At 49.1% G+C, this 20,710-nt stretch overlaps 1 pseudogene; it reads left to right on the top strand.

The window, feature by feature from the left end:
• LOC150015987 (maestro heat-like repeat-containing protein family member 7) overlaps positions 1 to 20,710 on the top strand; it is a 53,764-nt pseudogene that overhangs the window by 11,927 nt on the left and 21,127 nt on the right.

Here is a 20,710-nt window from a genome sequence, read left to right as displayed (position 1 = left end):
TGTAGATGAAGAGTGGGGATTTGGGCACCTCACTGGGACTTCCCCTCTATTGGACTTCTCCTTTCCTGATCTTTTGGTCAGAAAGCAAGCTTTTCTTCTCCTTTTTCTCTCTCTGTGCGCATGTGTGTGTGCGTTTGTAAGCATTCTTGGCAGAACTGTGTTGCAGGCCTCTCTGGTGCTCAGTCGGGGTTTTATGGGAGATAAAAAGAAAACCGGGGAGCACTCACTATCATGTCATCCCTTAAGTCCTGAGGTCTCTAGCTAGTTCACTGACTTGTCTGTTGAGCTTTTTTCAGGGTATTTAGTTGTATTTAGGAGGCAGGAGTAGGGAAAAGTGGGTCTATCCCCTGTTGTCTGTAACAAGCATTTAAAAATTGTGATACAATACACTTAGCATAAAATGTATTGTTAGTAACATTTAGTACCTTCACAATGTTGGGTAACACCACTACCTAGTTCCAGGATATTTTTTGTCAGTCCAAAAGGAAACTGTGTACCCATTAAGCATCACTTCCCAGTCCCTCCTTTCTCTGCCCTGGCAACTTTTTTGTCTGCTTTAATGTGCTTTCAGCATCTCTAGATTTGATTATTCTAGTTATTTTATATAAATGGAAGCATCCAATATGTGACCTTTTGTGTCTGGCTTCTTTCACTTAGCACATTTTCAAAGTTTATGTTTAGCATGTATTTAATTCTTTTCTATGGCTGAATAAAATTCCGTTGTATGGATATACCATTTTTGTTTATCCATTCACCAGCTGACAAACATTAGGGGTATTTCTACCTTTGGCTGTTGTTAATAGTGCTGCTACGAACATGTGTGTACAAGTTTTTGTTGGAACACCAATTTTCAATTCTTTTGAGTATATACATAAGAGTAGAATTGCTGGATTGTATGATAATTCTATGCTTAACTTCTTGAAGAATTACCCAGTTGGTTTTTACAGAGGTTACATCATTTTACATTCCCACAAGCAGTGGGATTCCAACTTCCCACATCCAATTTGAGGGCTCCAATTACTATACATCCTTGCCAACACTTGTAATTTTCCATTAAAAAATTATAACCATCCTAATGGTGTGAAGTAGTATCTCTTTTTGGTTTTGATTTGCATTTCCTTAATGACGAATGATGTTGAGCATCTTTTCATGTGCTTGTTGGTTATATATATATACGTATATATATATATATATATATACGTATATATATATATATATATATATACACATTTCTTAAAAATATTTTATATATATGGTCTGTCCAGAAGGTATCCAGCCATGTAATATGAAAAATAGAGACATTTATTGAAGAAGCTACAGGTTACAAGAGACATTGTACATAGGACAATGATGCCCCAGTTCCCTTCAAAGTAGGCACCTTGGGACCTCACACAGTTCTCCCAGTCACCATCAGCTGCCCTGTGGTATTTCCTGAAACTCATTGGTTTTAGTTTTGGGGAAAGCCAGAAGTACCAAACCTGGGCTGTAAGGGGGGCCGAGTCACCTGGGTGATTTGATGTTTCACCAAGAACTCTGCACAAGATGTGATGAATGAGCAAGCACATCGTCCTCATGAAGCTGCAATCACCTGTCGCTCCTAGCCGCAGCCTTCTGAGTCATGCGAACAGTTTCTTCGGAGGCGTGTTCAAGCTGAATGCAGAACCGATGCAGATTCATGCTCTACTCGCTCAGTCACTTTGGATGTGACAGCCACGCAGCACACATGCTCACTCAGCGGTGGCTACCACCTTCACTGACTAGTACAGTGCAGTCATCATCATTTACACATGTGTATTCCAGTCCACTCGCCTTGGCTACCAGCTTACATTGGTGTTGCACAAACCTTTCTTGTTCTTTAACCATGGCTGGACTTTTTCCAGACGGACTATTTTTCAAGTATATATGTGTGTGTGTGTGTGTACCCCCCCCACTTCCTTTGGAGAAGTGTCCTGTTTAAGTCATTTGCTGATTTAAAAATTGGGTTATCTTTTTGTTGTTAAGTTGTTAGAGTTTTTTTAATTTTTAGTTTTCTCTATATTTTTATTTATTGAATTGATTGGGGTGACATTGGTCAATAAAATCATATACGTTTCAGGTGTATAATTCTATATGCATCAGCTGTATATTGTATTGTGTATTCACCACGCCAAGTGGTGAGTTCTTTATATATTGTGGATTCTAAACTCTTGTGAGATATATGATTTACAAATATTTTCTCTATTCTGTAGATATTTCTCTTCTTAAAAGTATTTTTCTTTTAAAAAAGATTTTATTTATTTATTTTGAGAGAGAAAGGAAGGGAGGGAGAAAGAGAGGGAGAGAAACATCAATGTGTGGTTACCTCTCTCATGCCCCCAAACGGGAACCTGGTGTGCAACCCAGGCATATACTCTGACTGGAATCAAACTGGCGACCTTTTGGTTTGCAGGCCGACGCTCTATCCACTGAGCCACACCGGGCAGGGTCCATATATATTTTAGAATATGTTTGTCTAGGTCTTCAGAAAAATCTTGCTGGCATTTGTATTGGAATGCTATTAATTTATCCATCTATTGAAGTTTTCCTTTATATAGGATATAGCTTTTACTAGAACTGAAAAATTCTCCCTCAAGATCTATTGTATTTTTCGATAGGTTAATTCCTATGTACTTTATAGTTTTTATTGCTTGCATGAATCATATCTTATTTTTTAATACAATTCCTCTTTTGTACTGATGATGCTTGATGGTATAGAGAAATTTTGTTTCTGTATGTTGAACTTTTTAAAATACAACTTTATTGAGTTATAATTTAGATATCATAAAATTTCCCCACTTTAAGTGTATAATTTAATGGTACTAAAATACACACAGAATTGTGCAACTATCACCACAATCAACTGTAGAACGTTTTCATCAACACCCCCCACCCCCCAAGAAACCCCCAAACCTCTTAGATATCATCCCAAACCCATTGTCCCCCAGTTCTAGGCAACCACTAATCTACTCTCTGTATAAATTTACCTGTTTTGGACTTTTCATATAAATATGTGGTCCTTTGTGATCGAAACACAGTAACCCCACTTAATTCCTTCCCCCTAATTTATATGCTGTCCTGGTAATGCATATTCATTATTTTCTTAATCCTATAACATCATTATTATTTTATGTAGTTAATGTTCTTATAGTTACCCAAATATTAATCTTTCTTTTATTTCATTGCTTATTGCATCTCAGACCTTCCATCTGACATTGATTTCCTATGGCTTGAAGAGCATACTTTAGAATTTCCTTTAGTGAATTCTGCTGATGGTAAACTTTTATCATTTTTTGTCTGAAAAAGATTGCCTCTAGTTCTCTTTCATTCCTTTAAAACATGTTAAAACAATGAAAACTTGAAGAAAAATTGAAAGCACAGTATAAAATTTTTTGTCTGTGAATAATTTGATTAAATGGCCAAGTGATGTCCCACATCCCTGAATTTTGTTTTTTATTTCTTACAAAAAAGAACAAAGGTTAACCATCAAAATCATGAAATCAATGTCAATACACTGTTACCATCTAATTCGCAGACCCCATTCAAATGTCACTGATTGTCCCGGTAATTTTTTCTGGAAGAAAAAGATCCAGTGCAGAATAACTCACTGCACTTTTTTGTCTAGTTTGTTTTGTTTCCTCAGTCCTCACCTCAGCCTTTCCTTGACTTTCATGTTCTTTTTTTCTTTCTGAACATGTGCTTCAATGAGCTGTCAGGCCAAGGGGGCAGCAGCTGAGCAGAGCTCAGGGCCTAGAGGGGAGTCACGCACGGCTCCCTTTTGTCACCTCAGGAAGCCTATTTTTTTCCTTTCAACCCTGAGAAAGTGTCAGAGGCTTGGCTAGCAGTCTTGTGGATGGTTTTCTGGGTGTACTTGGCCACCCCGCCCATGGCTGCAGCCTGGGCTACCCCTTCCACTTGTGCTTCAGGTCCTGCAAGCCCTTGCTGACTATGGCTGCAGGGGGCCTCTGAGGAGTCAAGGGTACTGAAGCCACATTGGATCTCCGGACTTTCATGTTCTTGATACATTTGAAGATTACAGGCCAGCTGTTTTGTAAGTTGCACCCAGGTTTGGGTTTGTCTGATGCTTCCCCATGATCACCTCCGTGTCATGCGCCTTTGGCAGGAAGAGCATGGAAGGGGAGCTAGCCTTTTCTCATGGCGTCCCACCTGGTGGTGTGTGATTTTGGCTTGTTCCGTCACTGATGATGCTCACTTCGGTCACATGAGTGAGATGGTTGCTGCCAAGTTCACCACTGTGAAGTCACTATTTACCCCTTTGTAATAAATATTGTGTGAGGAGGTTATCTGAAACTGTAAATACCCCATTCCTCATCAAACTTTCTACTTATTCATTTACTTGTTTATATTAGTATGGAGTTGTGGCTTCCTAGTTTATTCAATGGACTGTATCATGTGTTGCTGCCATTATTTATTGTGATACCGAAACTTTCCCCAGTTTGACCAGTGGACTCCTCTTCAAGCAAGCTTTTGTGCCCTTTGACATAGCCTCATTGTTGCTTGAGTTCTCTTGTTGTCCGTTTCAAGATGTCTCTTCCTTGTCTTCTAGCTCATCTTCTATTTTTCCTGCCCAAGTCCTAGAATCAGCCCAAGGAGCCTTGTTCCTTTTAGTGGAGAATGGTACTTAGAAGCCAAGGTCTTGGTGCTGGCTGTATTTACTACTATTGGGATGTCTCTGCTTCTTTCTCTTGGCTTAATGCTCCAGCAGCCTCTGGTGGCCAAGAGGGCCCTGAAGTTCTAGGCTCTCATAGGTCCTCAGAAGGAGAAGACACACTTTCTTAAATAAAGAGCTCTATTGCCCTGCTCACCCAAGAGCCCATCCCTGGACCAGTCACTGTGGCGATGGGCACAGGACTCTTTTTATTGGCCAAGCTTGGGTTGCAGGCCCACGCCTATTTGAAGAGGGGGATAGGTGGGGCTTCAAGGGTTCAGCTTCATCTAACTATATGGAATGGGTAACCCACAGGGAAGGCAGGAATTCTTTTACCAAAGGAAAGATGAGCAAACCTGGGGCTGACAAAATAGCAAGTATCTACTACTATAACAAATGAGAGTTTCATTATAAATTGTGATAATGGTTGAAAAAAGAGAGTAAGCTGATGCACAAGAGGATCACAGTGGGACCCCCATTAACCCAAAGGTCAGGGGAGGCCTCTTTGAGGAGAGGCAGGCAAGCTTAGACCTGAAGGACAGGTGTGGGACCTGGGCAAGGGGACGTGGCAGTGAATTGGTCCAGGTAGAGGAAACTGCCTTGTGCAAAGGCCCTGAGCCTGGAAGCTTGTCTGGCCAGTGTGGCCAGAGCATGGTGAGTGAGGGAGAGCAGCGACAGTAAGGCTGGGGTTGGGGTCAGGGAGGCTGACCTGGCAGGGCCTTGAAGGCGCTGACAAGGATGCTGACTTTAAGCTCAGTGAACTGGGGTGCCATTGAAGGGTCAGGGTAGGGGGAGCCCAGTCTGGCTGCCGGGAGAGTAAGGATTAGAGAAGCCCAGTTGGGGAGGAGAGAAGGGACTGTGGGTCCCTAGGTATATTATATCTTTCTACTCCTTTCTTCCCTCATCGAAACAACGACATGCAGAAGCCTTTGATGACGTGGCCTCATGCCTGGTGAACGTGCCAGGGAAGGGAGAGGATGGCTACAAAATGACTCTGGTATGCATCCTGCCCAACAAACAGCTGACTTCCTGGGATGCCCCCAGCCCCCACTCCCCAGCCCCAGCCATCCCTGTTTCTCTGCCCAGCTCCTCTTTTCTCCATGGTGTTCATCACCATCCAATGCACTGCTTTCCTATTTTTATCGGTCTCTCTCGCTATATGTATCTCCTATGCACTGGGCATTTTGATCTGTCTTATTCCCAGCTGTATTCCCAGCATCTACTGTGGTGCCTGGCATATCAGAGGTGCTCAGTAAGTTTTCTAAACAACGAAATGAATTGTGAGAGGGTCTGTACTGGAGACAGAAAGGCTGGAAATGGCCTGTTTCAGGACATAGGCCTGACGCAGGTCTTGGCCACGCACCAGGCCTCGGGAGGCCAGAGAAAGCCAGTGTCTGCAGGACTTGTTGAGGGCCAGTTGGGGCAGACGGGACAGGCTGGTGGACACGAATATGACACACAGAATGTGGGCAAGGCTGGCTGATGGACAGAGTCTGGAGGTAGGGGATAAGGACTTATAGGGGGGAGGCCCTGCCCTGCCCTCAGGCTGATTCAGAGGCCAGCTCAATGCAGCATGTGGGTGGGGGTGGGGAGAAGGTGACAGAACTATGAAGAGGTGTTGCATTTGGGAAGCATCTGTCTTTACCCCACGGCATTGTTCCAGTTGTCCACCTTGCTCTTGCCACACTAGCCTTCTTCTGTTCCATACCAAACTCATTCTTACCTCAGGGCCTTTGCACTTGTTATTCTGTCAGGAAGGTTCTTCCTATAAGATAGGCCTAAATAAAACTGAAGTGAGGTCTGTGTTACATAATGTATGCACAGCACTGAGCACGGTCCCTGCACAGAAAGAGTTCGTTACTGCAATCACTCGGCAAATTTAGGTGAGCCCTTGCTATGTGCCAGGCACTGTTTCAGGCACTAGAGATACACTAGTGAAATGACATTCTACTTTGGAGAGACAGATAGACCCTCCTTCTTGTTTTTCACATGGCTACCTCTTTCTTGTCATTCAGGACTCAGTCTAAATATTATCTCCCCTGAGAGGCCTTCCTGCACAGTTTGTTCTAAGTGAGCCATCCCCCTCCCATCACTTTAGTAGCCAAAGTCATTAATCGCTGTTTAACAAACTGCCTCAACACTTAGAGGTTTAAAAGTTCACTCTGACAGCCAGGGAAGTAAGGATGGAAAGGGCCCAATTTCTCATGATTCTAAAGTGTGACTGGGCTCAGCGGGTGGTTCTTCTGCTCTGTGTGGTGTGGACAGAGATCACTGGGGGAGGGGGCCTGGAACATCCAAGATGACCCCATCTTCCCAAGTCTCTGTGTACCTGACGTTGCCATTCCATGGCAGCTGGGTTCCAGAGGGGAAGGGCTGCCAGTTCCTTTAAGGGTTAGGCCGGAAACTGCACAGCAGCACTTGCATGGCCTTCTGTTGGTCCAAACGAGTGGTGGGATGAGCCCAGAGCCATCTTGATAGGCAGAGTAAGAAAGAACTTGTGGGATCTTGTACCCACCACACTGTTCATCTGATTACCTTGTTTTGCTTTCTTTACTATATGAAGTCATTTTATTCATTATTTTATTTATTTCATGTTTTTTTCTCCTTCTTCTGCCCTAAGATAAGGAGAATGAATAGATGAATTGGACCTTAGTAAATGTGTTGCCTCTCTCAGGTAGCAGAGTGCCTTAATCTGATTAGGACATGTCCTTAAGAAGGATAGATAGCAGAAGGCCCATAGGAGGTATTACATATGGTGAGATTTCAGCTTGAGGTGTGGGGGACCCTTTCTGTCCCCGCAGCCGCTGCTTCTCCCTTAGTTGACTGGCAAAGGGGGAGAATTCTGCAGCCCCTGATATCTGTCCTCTTCCAAACGCTGGACTTCAAGGATTATCCACACACCCCTGCGGTCACCTTCTCAAGGCTCACCCACTCCCCAGATGTTCCCTTTGTGGTTTCTCATTTCTCTTGAGCAACACTGGGGCTGGCAGCTGGGGAGGAGCAAGCTGACATGCCTGCAGGCGGCGGGTGGCTGATGCAGGGGTAGGGACAGCCCCTGAAAGCTGGGTTCAGTGCGGCTCTCACCCTGTGGCTTTGCCCTCTGCTGCCCCCGAGGCTGAGAATGTCATCACCCTCCAGAAGAGCCAGGATGTGCTGGAAGGTGAAGGAGAGAAGAAGACTATGGTGAAGAAGATGATGGTGCGAGAGCCACGTCTGGTCTGTGGCATTGGGGTGGGAGGAGCGGAAGTCCTGAGTCTACCCACTGATGAGCCAGGGGGCTAGGCGGGGAGAGGAGAGACGAGGAGGCAGGGCACTTGGCCTTGAGTCTCAGCTCCACCTCTAGCTGCTCTCTGCCTGTCTAGAGGGAGCCCAGGCAAGTCATGTCCCTTCTCTGAGCCTCACTCTGCTCATCTGTGACAATGCCTGTGTCACTGCTTGGCGGGGGAGAACACAATCCAATGGTTTTGTGTAGAGCATTGTGTACCTGGGAGCAGTTTTATTACTTAATACCAAAAGTTAGTTCTGGTGGGGAATTTTCTTATCATTTTGCTAAATACAGTCATTTCTCAGTTATCCACCAGCATGTGCTGGGTGGGGATAAGCAGAGAAGTTTCCAAAATCATACTTAGCTTTGAGTCCCTTAGAGAGGGAAAATATCCTTGCCCTTGATACCTTCATTTAACTAATATTAATTGAGCACCTATTGTCTGTAGGTAGTAAATCAAAAGTGAGAAGTAATTAGAAGGACATTTTAAAAGGAATTCAACTGGATTTCTCTCGAGGGCCCTTTGTGGTGTTTTTGCTTTGGGCTAGTCTGTGGTTTAAATAAACCTCCCGACCATGGGGCTTCAGAGACGCAGCTGGTTAGAACGTGGGGTGTTTGGGTGGCTTTGAACTGAGGCTCCAGACAGGTCTGAGCAGTGAGCTGGCTCCCTCCGACTGGAGGCTGCCAGAGCGTGGAGGTGGGGAGTTCTGCCCAGGCTGAGGGGCTGCTGTAGCTGCTCCTGGAGGGGTAGCCGCAGCCCTGGTGGTCTGCAGCGGCCTGCTCCCCTCATCGGCCCTTCTGTGTGCCCTGCTCAGAGGCAGATCCAGGAGGAACCACTGGATTCCCTCTCCAGCCCCGTCCGCCAGCAGGCCATGGAGACCCTGACGCAGCTGAGGTGTCCACAGCCCCTCCCCGACACCCATCTCCTCTTCTTCTTGCCATGGGCTCCACCTCTGTCTTCTGGAGCCTCTCTGCTGTGCCCTAACCCCACTCCTGGGCCTTCTCCTCTCCCCGTGCCCAGTCCCTCCCAGGGCTGTCCGCCCTCCGCACCCACTTCCCTCCTCCCCCCACCTCACCTCACCCTTTGTGGATCTGAATCTCAGGCCCACGCCTGGCACCCCGTCGAGGTACCCTCGCCCCAGCCCTGCATTCATAGCTCCAGCCTCCCTCACTCTATGCCTTTGCTTTCTGTCTCCTCACCAGTCACAGCCATCCTGTGCTGGATCTTTGGGAAAGGTCAGAGCTGGTGAACACGTGTGTGAAGAGTGTGTTCTCCCTGCCTTCTGTGCAGGCCATGCAGGAGAAAGATGAGGCCAAGGCTGACACCGTACAGGTAAGCAGCGCCCTCCCCGGTGGGTCCTAGGGTGGTCCAGGGTCCTCAGAGTGAGGTACATGGTAGGACTCCCAGCAGGGAAAGGAAGGGTGCTTGCTCGAGTTGCAGGGCCTGGGGCAATGTGCTGACCCTCTCTTGGTATGAGAGGGATGTTTGGTGAGTGAACGGATTTTTGGAATAGGGATCAGTCTCTCATCTGGAGGGTTCTATTGACTTCTGAGCCCTGCCCAGTGAGAGGCAGGTGGGCAGGCATTGGTATGGCCAGAGGAGGTAGCCAGGATTGAGAGGAGGCTGGTTGAGGGCTAGGTCACAAGGAAGAAAGACTGGCTGTGGCCCAGAGAAGCAGGACCTCAAGGAGCTCAAACACATGAAAGCCTTTCAACCTCTGCAGTTGTCCTAGGAGGAGCGGTCAGAGGTGACCTTTAGTGTAGGGTGTAGGGTCAGTGGGGGAAGTCAAGGGAGTGGTGTTTCGGCTCAGAGTAAAGCTCATTCATTCATTCATTCATTCATCCTTTCATTCATTGAATATTAACGGAGGGCCTACTAGAAGCACAGGGGTGGGATAGAGGAGGCGCAAGGGCAGGGGTGAGATAGACCTTATCAGAGAATTATGCAGTTAATGCAAAATTACAACACTGGTACATGCTGCGAGCAAGAAGTACTGCTGCTATGAAGAGCCTGGAATGGAGGGGACCTGGCCTAGGTGGGCGGGGGTTCAGGATTCTTGGTGCTGGAGCTGAGAGGTTAAAGAAGAGCTTGTTAGCTGAAGGGAGTGGGGCTGGCAGAAGGAAAAGCATGCCGGGCCGAGGGAACAGCCTGTGCAGAGGCCTGAGGCTGGAGAGAACATGGTGACAGCAAGGATGACACTGAGGCGGTGTGGCTGGAGCCCAGGGTCGGGCGAGAGTGCTGAGAAGTGAGGCTGAGAGCTGTGGGGGCAGACCACGTGGCGGTAAGAGGGCTCTGGGTCCCAGAGGTGGTGCCCTGAGATAAGACCCAAAGGAAGGGCGGGCAATCCTTGTTTGGGCCCAGGAAGGCGAAGGACCCCTTGTAGTAACAGGTCCAGCCAGCAGAGGACAGCGCTGCACAGTGCTGGGCTGCAGATGAGAAGGACCGAGGGGCTTAGCTGGAGAGTGAGGTTTGCTTGGTGGTTGTGGTGCAACCCTGGTGTGAATGAACAGACTCAGGAAGCCTGGGCAATACCAATGTGAGAGGCAGACATGGGGAACTGGCAGGACAAGGGAAGGCAGAGGAGAGAGGGCCTTTCCAGAGTGGCTCCAACCCATAGCTCAGCCTTGTGTATGTGTAATGCCTGCACCTTCCTAAAACCGAGGCCTGTGGTGTGATTGACAGGGGAGGAGCCCGGGCATGGGAGAGGTGGCGGCCCTGAAGAGGCGACTTGGAAAACCTATTTAAGTCTAGGAGTAGCAATTAAAAAAAGAACCAGAGCGCTTCCCTAGAGACAATAATAAAAGTTTACCTAGCTCTTAGAGTTCTGGAGCATTTTCCCACTCACCCTCTCATTTGTTGCTTACTTGGCCTATGGTAGATTCTTAGTGAATGTTGGGTATCTGCTTCCTTCACTATAAGGTAAAAAGTGCAGCGATAATAACGACCAATTTGTGGATAAGGAAACTGTAACCCATGGAGGGGAAGTAATGTGTCCAGTATCATACGTTAAGTTAGTCTCGGGTGGGACCGAAGAGCAGCTTCCTGGGTCCACACAAGGGGTTGCCTGGGGTGAGGGTCTGCTCCAGAGGCCTGCTAGTAGCTTGGTCCTTCTCCTGTCTACAGACACTTTACTGTCATACCTTGGAAGCCCTGCAGACACTGCTCAATGCTCTCTTTGTTGAGTGCCCCATTGCTGCTGGGCTGACGAGCATTTTGGAGGTGAGGGGACAGGGGGGAGGGGAAGGGTGGAGAAGAAAGGAGGATTGGCTTAGGAGGAGGGGGTGATGGGTGCTGGACCCAGAAGGAGTGATTTGATTTCAGGATGTGATCTTGTGCGTGTTCTGCCTCCCTGTCCCAGACCCGTGCCTCTTCACTCTCTCCCTCCCTTCCATACTCCCATGGTAGCTGCCCCCGTATCTTTGCTCTGTTCATTCATGCCCCTGTCTTCTTCTTTGAGCCTCATGATTCTCCATTTTTCATCTCTCTCCTCATTGACCATCCTCCCTCTAGTGTTTCAGTCCTATTCTCAGCTTCTGGACCCCATGACTCCCTATGCTCTAAGAAGAAGAGAAGATCTGTGGGGAGTGGTCTTTATGCTCTCCCCAGAAGCTGATCAGTGAAGACTGGGCTGCCCACCCAGGCAGTAGGGGCTGGCAGCCAGCCTGGAGCTCTGAGTCTTACCCTTGTCCTCACAGCCCCTGGGGCCCTGGATGAACTCTGGAAAGGCCCATGAACGAGCTCTTGCTGTGAGCAGCAATGTTTCTGTGTTGAAGCACACACTTCTCACCCTGCCTTACTCTGTGAGTGGCCTCCGGGAGATGGGGCGGGGGCCTCCTGGGGGGAATATTCCCAGTTCTGAGGGAGCCTGTGCACCTGTCCAACCTGTCCAGAGATTCCCAGGTGGCTCTTACCGTCCTCAGAGGGCTCCGCTATCAGGGACAGACATTCCATCTCTTTTTACCATTTGCTGTATAGCATTATTGAACCTATAAGACTCAGTCCCTAAGATTATTATAACACAAATAGGTACGTTTCGGATTCACGGGCCTGGGGCTTCTGCTGGGAAGACTCACCGTTCGCATCGGGGATCCCGATGAGCATATTGGCCGGGAGGCTCTGGAGGGCATCGCCATCCTTTATACCATCCTGGACCTCCGAAATCGTAAGTCTAGAGCACCTCTGAAGCAAAGCTTCTGAGCAGGCAGGCATTCAGCTAGGCACTTGACTAAGGCAGTAGCAAGGCACTGGTGGGTGGGAGATGGTGGAGACCAGCACAGGGTCTGATGGGGTATGTAGAGGTACAAAGAATTAGTCCCCACAGGACCAGGGACAAAGGCTATAAACAAACCTATTTTGATTGAAGCAATCCTTCTATCTAAGCTTTTCCTCATCCTTCCAAATGTAATCTGTGACTCTCATTTTCACATTCCCGTGGAACCATATATACTCAGGCATGATAGCCCTAATCTCTTAGTTCCTGGTCTGTCTTCTCCACTAGACTATAATCTCACTTGAGGACAGGGCAAGGCTGTGTCTTGTTCACCGATGAATCCCCAAGGGCTAGCCATGGGCCAGGCACGTGGTGGGTGCTCAGTGAATATTTATGGAATGAATGAACAAAGAACAGATTGTATCTTAGAAGCACAGTGGTTCAAACCTGTAAGTGGAGAACATTCCTGGGATGTTCTTCCAGGGAGCTAGCGTTGCAGCATGGGCTGACACAGGTGCCCAGAAGGCACTGCACCTAGAAGCGCACCGTATCATCGATTACTTGTGTCCTTCTTTTTTCCACAGTCCCAACACTGCCTCAAACCAAGGGACCTTGGCATGTTGTTTAAACTGCCCTGGCTCTGGAGGCAGAGTGACCTGGGTACAAGACCTGGCTCTGGCCCTCCCTAGCTGTATGACCTCAGACAAGTACTTTCCTTGTCCAGGTCTAGATTTATTCATCTGTAGAAAAGGGTAAAATAGCATATAACTCGCAAGCTTTCTGAAAAATTAAATGAGATCATATATGTAAAAAGACCAGCTCAGTACCAAACATTATAGGCACTTGTCAAATAGAGCTTTCTTTTTTCTTTCTTAAAGACTTTATTTCCTTGTTTTTAGAGGCAGGGGAAGGGAAGGAGAAAGAGAGGGAGAGAAACATCAATATGTGGGTGCCTCTTGTGCACCCCCAACTGGGGACCTGGCCTGCAACCCAGGCATGCGCCCTGACTGGGAATTGAACCAGTGACCCTTTGGCTCGTAGGCCGGTGCTCAATCCACTGAGCCACACCAGCCAGGGCAAGTTTTCTTTTCTCCATGCCTACAATGATGGTCTTATTAGTTTCAGGCCTTTGGGATCTGTCTGGTGTCCCTGCTTTTCTTGACCTCTAACATTTGGGACAAAGATTTGTCCCCTGGACTATTTTCGCTGCTGCCCAGGAACCACTCAGACCTCCTGAGTAATGGGTAAAAGTGATATAAGTCATGTTAATAATCAGCCTTAAGGTCAGGAATAGTATAGACCAAGTTAGTATTGCTAGATTTTACAAATAAAAACACAGAACACTCCCTTAAGTGTGAATTTCAGATAAACAATGAATAATCTGATTGAAAGTATTATATATTTGAGATATATTTTCACTAAAAATTATTTGTTTACCTGAAATTCATATTTAACTGGTTATCCTGTATTTTATCTGGCAAGCCTAGGCCAAATCCACTCTGTTAGATTCTGCAGGAGAAAAGTGGTTTGTCTGGACCCCCTGACCGTAGGAAGCAGCAAAGCTAGAATATAAAACCTGCGTTTGCCTGATTCCAGGTCCCAAGCTCCTTCCCTTTACAAAAAACCCACGCACTTGGTTCATGTGGTCACTCCACCTGATGGACCTTTCTCATGCCCATGTCTTGCCTACACTGGGAGATCCAGGAAGGACCCAGGTCAGGCCATAGTAAGGGCTCATAAAATGCATCTGAAATGTTTTTCCTTCAATAGAAAATACAAACCATCATATGCCAGATACTATTCTAGGCACTGGGACATAGCAGTGATGAAATAAATATAAAATCAATTAACCAAATAATCCACCCTGTTGAACTTACCTTCTTGTTGTCAATAGACAACAAAATATAAAAAGTAATACCTATAGTAAGTCAGATGATGATGAGTCCTAAAGAAAAAAGAAAGCAGAAAAGGGGAGTTGGGAATGCCAGGAGCAGGGGGATTGCCGATTAAGGGGCATTGCCATACGCCTACCGGAATGGCAAAAATGAAAGGGACAGTGCCGCACGCTGGTGAAACGTGAGCCACTGGAGCTCTCAGGATCTGCGGTGGGAGCATCACTGGCCTCCACCGCGGAAAGCTGTTTGTCAGTATCCCCTGAAGCTGAATCTATGTCTACCCAAGGACACAGCAATTTCTCTCCTAGTTATCTGCCTAGCAAATGTGTCCATGTAGTCAGCAAAAGACATGATTAGACATACTAGAGTGTTTATAGCAGCACTATGCACAATAGCTGGAACCAACCCAAATGTCCATCAGAGGTAGGACAGATACATAAATTGTAGTATATTCATACCATGGGAACTTGGGCAGCACTGAGGATGAATGAAGCAATGCTGCTTGCAACAGGGGCCATGAATCTCACCCACATGATGTTGAGTGAAGGCCAGACATCAAGGATCGCATAATATATAAGTCCATTTGTAGAAGTCCAACAGTAAGGTTATCTAATCTGTGGGCTGAGAAGTCGGAATAGTGGTTACCCCAGGGGAGGGGAGGGACAGAGTGGACTGAAAGAGGGCATACGAGGGGCTTCTGGGGTGCTGATCACATTCTGTTTCTTGACCTAGGCACCAGTTACGTGGATAGGTTGAGCATTTGAAAATTTATTTAGCTGGGTACCTATGATTTATGCACTTCCTACATCTATGTTTAACAAGAAGTTTTAGAGAAAGGGTGATCAGGCCTCACTGAGAAGGTCCTCTTCTTACAGGAGCCAGGGATGAGAAAGAGATCCCCAAGACGGAACTGTATGAGAGCAACAAGCGTTTCCTGTGGCCCTACAACCCCGTCATCCCACGCCAGAACATTCAGCGTGTGCTCATGGTGACTGCTTGCTGCCTGCCAGCCCTGGGCCTTCCCGGGAATGGGGGAGAAGGGCAGCACCAGCCTGCCCAATGCCCTCCCCTCCTCACCCATGTTCCAGGAAGGCTTCCCTGACCACGTGGGCCATCCTGAGTGCCCATGACCCCTCTGGTCTGAGCCACAGTGAGTGGGCTGAGTCACCCAGCTCTGGGGCCACGTCGCCTCTTGTTTTGCAGCTCCTCCCCAGAGGTTGCGGGCTCTCCCTGCTGACCTCTGGGTGTGCTTGGTGGTGTTTATGCAACTGTGTATGGCTCATTCAGGGTCTGTCCATGTGTGCCAGCATCTCTGTGCCTTTGTTTCAGGAATTCAGAAGCTTCCTGGGGCCCGAGGAGGTAAAGGACGTGTTGCTAGCAGCCCTGGAAGGGCTGAAGGGTGCCTCGGAGGCTCGGGGGAAAGACTCAGGGGAGACGATGCCGCTGGCCTCAGAGGAGATACTCCGCTCAGTGCTGGTGTGGTACGAAGACAGGACACTGGAAGTGGTAAGGCCCCTGGGAGTGGGGGCTGGGCTGGGAGACCCCACAGGGCCTGCTCATCCCTCAGGTAAGGCAGGGGTGGTGGTGGCTGAGTTCAAGGCGGGGAAGAACTCACCCATCCAGTGTGGGGCAGCGGGGGTGGGCAGTGAAGACAGAGTAGCTCGCTTTCAGGGAAGGAGCAGGCACTCTGCCCACTTCCCCTTTTCTCTCCTGTGTGTCCCCTTCTATCCTGTCACTCCTTTCCTCCTCCGTCTCCCTGCCCCCACAACTCCCTTGGCCTCGCCATTGGCCCTCTGCGTGCTCATGGCTTCCCGCCGTCCTCCAGATCCCAGAAATCGTGGAGGCTGTCTACGTGCAGCTGAGCCACATCCAGGAGCCACAGGCCCGCAAGGTGGCCCTGCTGCCCGTCTCTCTCCTGGCCCGCTCCTTTATGCCCAAGGTCGTGAAGGCCCTGCTCCTGTGCCCTCTCCCACTAGACAGGTACCAAGGTGGGGGTTGGCCTCAGAGGGTTGAAGCAGCCCCCGCCCGGGCCTGGGACTCTTCTTCTACCCAGAGGAGTCCCTTGCCCTTCTAGACGGCCCCTCTTCTGTGATCTGTGGTACTACGACGACCATTAGGCACTTCCCAAACACTGCTAGCTGTCTTTGCTCAGCATTAATAGTGCAATAACCCCATTCTACAGATGAGGAAACTGAGGCTCAGGGGAAGTTTCTTACCCTAGGCATCCACTGAGCCAGCAACAAAATGAGGACCTGAACTCAGATCTGACCAACTCCAAGCCCAGAGCTCTATAATGATGCCATAGAAAGGAGGCCTGAGTGACAGTCCTGACTCAGCTTTCAGCTGCTGTGTGGTCTTGGGTAGCCTGCTTGTGCTCTCTGGGCTTCAGTTTTCCCCCACAGGCCAAAGGAAGAAATAATGCCTGCATTCCCACTCCATATGGGTGGTTGTGCCGAGTAACGCAGCCAGTTGTGCCGGGTCCGTGCAGGAGGGCGCACTGTGCCCTCAGCCTTCAGGGAGCGGGTGGTCTGATGGGCAGAGGGGACTGTGGCCAATGGTGAGCTCATGGCCAGGAGAGACCAGTGTGACTGGTGCAGCCTCCTGGCCCTGGAAATGCTCCCACACCTTTGAATGACTAAATCAAGGCAGAAAGCGTGTGGTCCACATCTTAAGATGGTTGGTTGAGAGTGAAGGTAACAGAATTGTGCAGAGCTATGCAAATGGGGTGTGTCTCTAAGAAGGAGAGTTGGTGTCATTCACAGAAGCCAAGGACATCAGTGGTGAGGGCTGGGGTGACACATATCTGTCCTCCCACCTGCAAGAATTTAAACCTTGTGACTGCACTGCCCACCAGAGGGTTTGCTTCTTGGAGCCACTAGACATGCAGACTCACAAGGCTGCGGAGGCCACACTTGAAATCAGAGTCACTCAGGATATAGGACAGGATGGCATCAGGGGCTCCTCTTTGCAGGAGACCTTGCAGCAGCCCATGAAGCTGGCCAGACGGAGCAGGAACAAAATTCAAGGAGGCCCTTGCTCTCAGGTGACCTGCCTGCCTGCACTTGTGTGAGCCTGAGAGTGAGGGACTCCTTACGTTTTGTGCCCTGGATGCTTCACTTCCCTTACCCCAGCCTTGGCCCTGGTTCCAAGAGTTGGTCTCGTGGGTCTCAGGCGGAAGGTGCGGGAGCTGCCTTAGCTTAAGTGGCTCAGGCCACACGGGGACTAGCATTTCTTCTAACAACTCTATAGACTTGGCTTCCAGGGTCCCCGCAGGGACAAGCCCAGTCACCCCAGGAAGCTCAATGCTACAATGTCCCCATCGGTTCTTATAGTTAATTTATAGTTCCTCCCAGCTCAGATGCAATTTACCAGTTGGGTCACTTTTCCCATAAACAATGTTACCTAGCAACATAGTTGACATACTATCTTTATCAGGTTTCCAGGGGAACAGAGCTGGAAAGTTAATGGGAGGCTCACATGTTCCTGCAGAAGGTAGAAAGGGCTGGGTTAACCCTGTAGCTCACCGGCCCATCAGAATGCCCGCAGGCCGGTGCCGCCTGGCGCAGGCGCCTTCCCCTGCCTGGGGTACTGCCTCCTAAGGGACGGGGGCGTGGGCTTCTTGATATCATGTGACAGATGCAGGGTCCAGGCCCCAAAGGGCTCCTTGGCCTGAGGGAAGGAGCACAGGCTTTGGGACACCAGACCCGGTCACTTCTTGATGATACAACTCATGAGCTGTGTTGTCTTAGACTGGTGACTCCACGTCTCTGAGCCTCAACTCTCCATGTCTAAAATGGGAATAACAACCCACCTTGAGGGTCATTGTGAGAATTCAGTGACCCTGAATGTCTTAAATGTCTGTTCGTATCTGTATCCCCAGAGATATGCTTAGTGCCTGGACGATAGCAGATGCTCGATATTTGCTGAAGTAATAAATTGTCTGTAAAGCACCTGGCATAATAGCTGGGAAATAGGGTTTTGTATCGCTGTTAGCCCCCTGCCTCACAGGGAGTGTTTTCTGGACCATTCCAGGAATTTGCTAGCATGCCCATGGGTAACAGTGGGAAGCTGGGTTGCCCCCGCGGGCCTGGTCCCCATAACTATCTTACCCCCAACCTCCCAGCAATGGAGCAGAGATGTGGAGGCAGCTGATACTGTACAAGCAGAGCCGTGACGTCGTAAAGGTCCTGGACCTGCTCCTGCTCATCCTGAAGGAGGAGCCTGTCACCAAGAAGGGCGGGGCCTCCAGCAAGCCACTAGCGGTGAGACCTGTCTGCCTGCCCCTTTTCTCCTCCCCCCTCCTGCTGGAGTCAACCCGCCCAGCTTCTAGGGTGCTGCTCTGCGAGCAGCTAGTTGTGTGGCCTTGGGTAAGTGTCTGTCTGTCTGCTCTTGACTGTGATCCATCGATGGCAGCAGTGCTGCTACTTACAGTTACGTCAGTGGCCTGGAATAGTAAACGTCTAACATTTACCTGGCACAGAGCAGATATTCAAGAAATTTCAACTGATATATTTAACAATTGTTTATTGAGCACACGTAAGTTCTGGAGACTCAGCAGAGAGCAAGACATTCTGAGGGAGGGAAGCAAATAAGCAAAGATATGGGGAATGGAGGAGTGGGTGGTATTATCCTTTACAGAGGGAGATCCTCCTGTTTAGGAACAGTCTGTGTCTTGCCCAAGGTCACACAGCCATTGAGTGGTGGTGGCAGGACTCAAACCCAGATCCCGTGCTTCCCCATCGGATCTCTCTGCCAGCATCGAGCTCTATGGATCAGGCGCCCCGTGCCCTCCCTGATTTCGGCATTTAATTCACTCCTCCCATGTATTCTCCAGTCACTCATCCATGCGTCTTGCTGAACAAGCATAGTTTGAGCATAGATACGGCGTGGGCAAATTTTTACCTTGTGGCATTGATACACCATTTGAGCAAGATTAAGCCAAGAGCAGAGCCTTATGGCACATCACCAGAGGCTTTTCTCTACACCGCAGACTGCTATCTTTGAATAAAGTATTAGTTTTGGGCTGCTGACAAGTGGAAAGGCTTTGAGTCCAAGAGACTCATCTTAGCTCTGCCACTGCCTCTCTGTGTAACCTTGGCCAGTCACTTCCCCCTCCTTAGCTTTCATAGTAAGATCTGTCAAATGAGTAGTCATAACTCCTGCCTCTCTGTCTTACCTGTTGAGAAGAGTGAGATAGTGGATGCGTGAAAGGGTTTCCTAAGCCGTGAATTACAAATAAGGGCCGTTTATTGTTCTCCTCCAGCCCACATTATGTCATTTATTTCCATGGGAACAAGTCATGGGCTCTTTCACTTCACAATTAAATGGGTCAGCTGCATGGTGGCACAAATTTCAATCATTTCTTTAGGAAACAGTCTCCCTTCTCCTTCATTCACTTCTCACCACATCTGTGGGGCTGGCTGGACGAGGCCCAGTGACCTCACCTTATGGAGGATGAATCTGAGGCTCAAAGTGGGGCAGGGAGCGGTGGAGCCAGAAAGAGCCATCAGGTCTTGTGACCCCAACCCATTACTGCCTGCTCCCTGCCCCCACATTGTCCTGCAAGTCAGGGAGGATTCAGTGAGCCCAGTGTGAGGGGTGGGCCCAGGCCAGGACCAGAGTGAATGTAGGTGGGGAAGTTGGAGGGGGACAGCGGTGAGTGCAAATTTGGTCCTTGGGAACCTGGTGGGACAAATGCCAACGAAGCCAAATTCCCAGGGCTTGGGAGGATTGGTGTCGGGGAGGGTGTGTGAGGCAGGTTGTCATGGAGTTCAGAACAGGTCCCTCCTGGCTCCTGCTCCAGGCTGTGGCTTGTTTCTTTTAGCTGCTGGCCACATGGGGAGGCAGTGAGGGCAGTCCACCTTAATGGCCCAAAGTAAAGGGTCAGCTGGTGCCGCTTTGCGGTCTGTGTTCCTGTGGTACAAAAGAGGACGAGGAAGGGCATGCCACAGCCCTATCTGAAACCCTCGGTTCAAGACTCAGCCCTGCACCCCAGGGGCTAGGTGACCCTTGGGCAAGTCCCATCACCCCTCTGCTCTTGTCTCCTCACTGGCACAGTGGGATCAAGACCACCACCATGATCTTCCAGGGGTGTGTCAACATCAAAGAGGCAGGCTTTTGTTATTGCTCCAGTGCAGGGCTCACCCACAAAGCCAGAAGTGGGAGTCGGGATTCGGGAAGATCTGGGCTTTCCCAGGCCACGCCAGAGTAGAGCAAAGATCCAGGTCTGACCTCCTAGAGAAGCAGTCCACCCCCTGCCAGCAATGCTGAGACAGTGGGCCAGGACTTCCCACACGCCTCTTCTCTGCCCACAGGCAGCCAGCGGCCTGTGTGAGCTCCTGTCCGTCGACAGCTGCCTGGACCATGTGAGGCGCATCTATCCCCAGCTGCTTCTGGCCTTGCTCCTTCAGGTGCATTACCACATCGGCCTCAACCTGTCTGGCCTCGTGGGTTCCCACAAGGATGCCAAGGAGGATGCACAGCTGTCTGCCTTCGTACCTGTGCGGTATGCTCCTGCTGTTCCTGGCTCAGGGAGGGCCACCCCCCAAGGGCCCTTCTGAAAGTCTTTAGGGCAATCGGTAAATAGAAATCAGCTGTGAGACTTGAAGAGAAAACAGAACCACACTTCTATGAGAGGCAATCATTTGTTCAGCAA

This window comes from Furipterus horrens, unplaced genomic scaffold, assembly GCF_987537825.1.
Source record: "Furipterus horrens unplaced genomic scaffold, mFurHor1.1.pri manual_scaffold_3, whole genome shotgun sequence".
Classification (NCBI taxonomy): domain Eukaryota; kingdom Metazoa; phylum Chordata; class Mammalia; order Chiroptera; family Furipteridae; genus Furipterus; species Furipterus horrens.
Note: the sequence above shows the minus strand (reverse complement) of the source record. Positions and strands in the feature narration are given on the sequence as shown.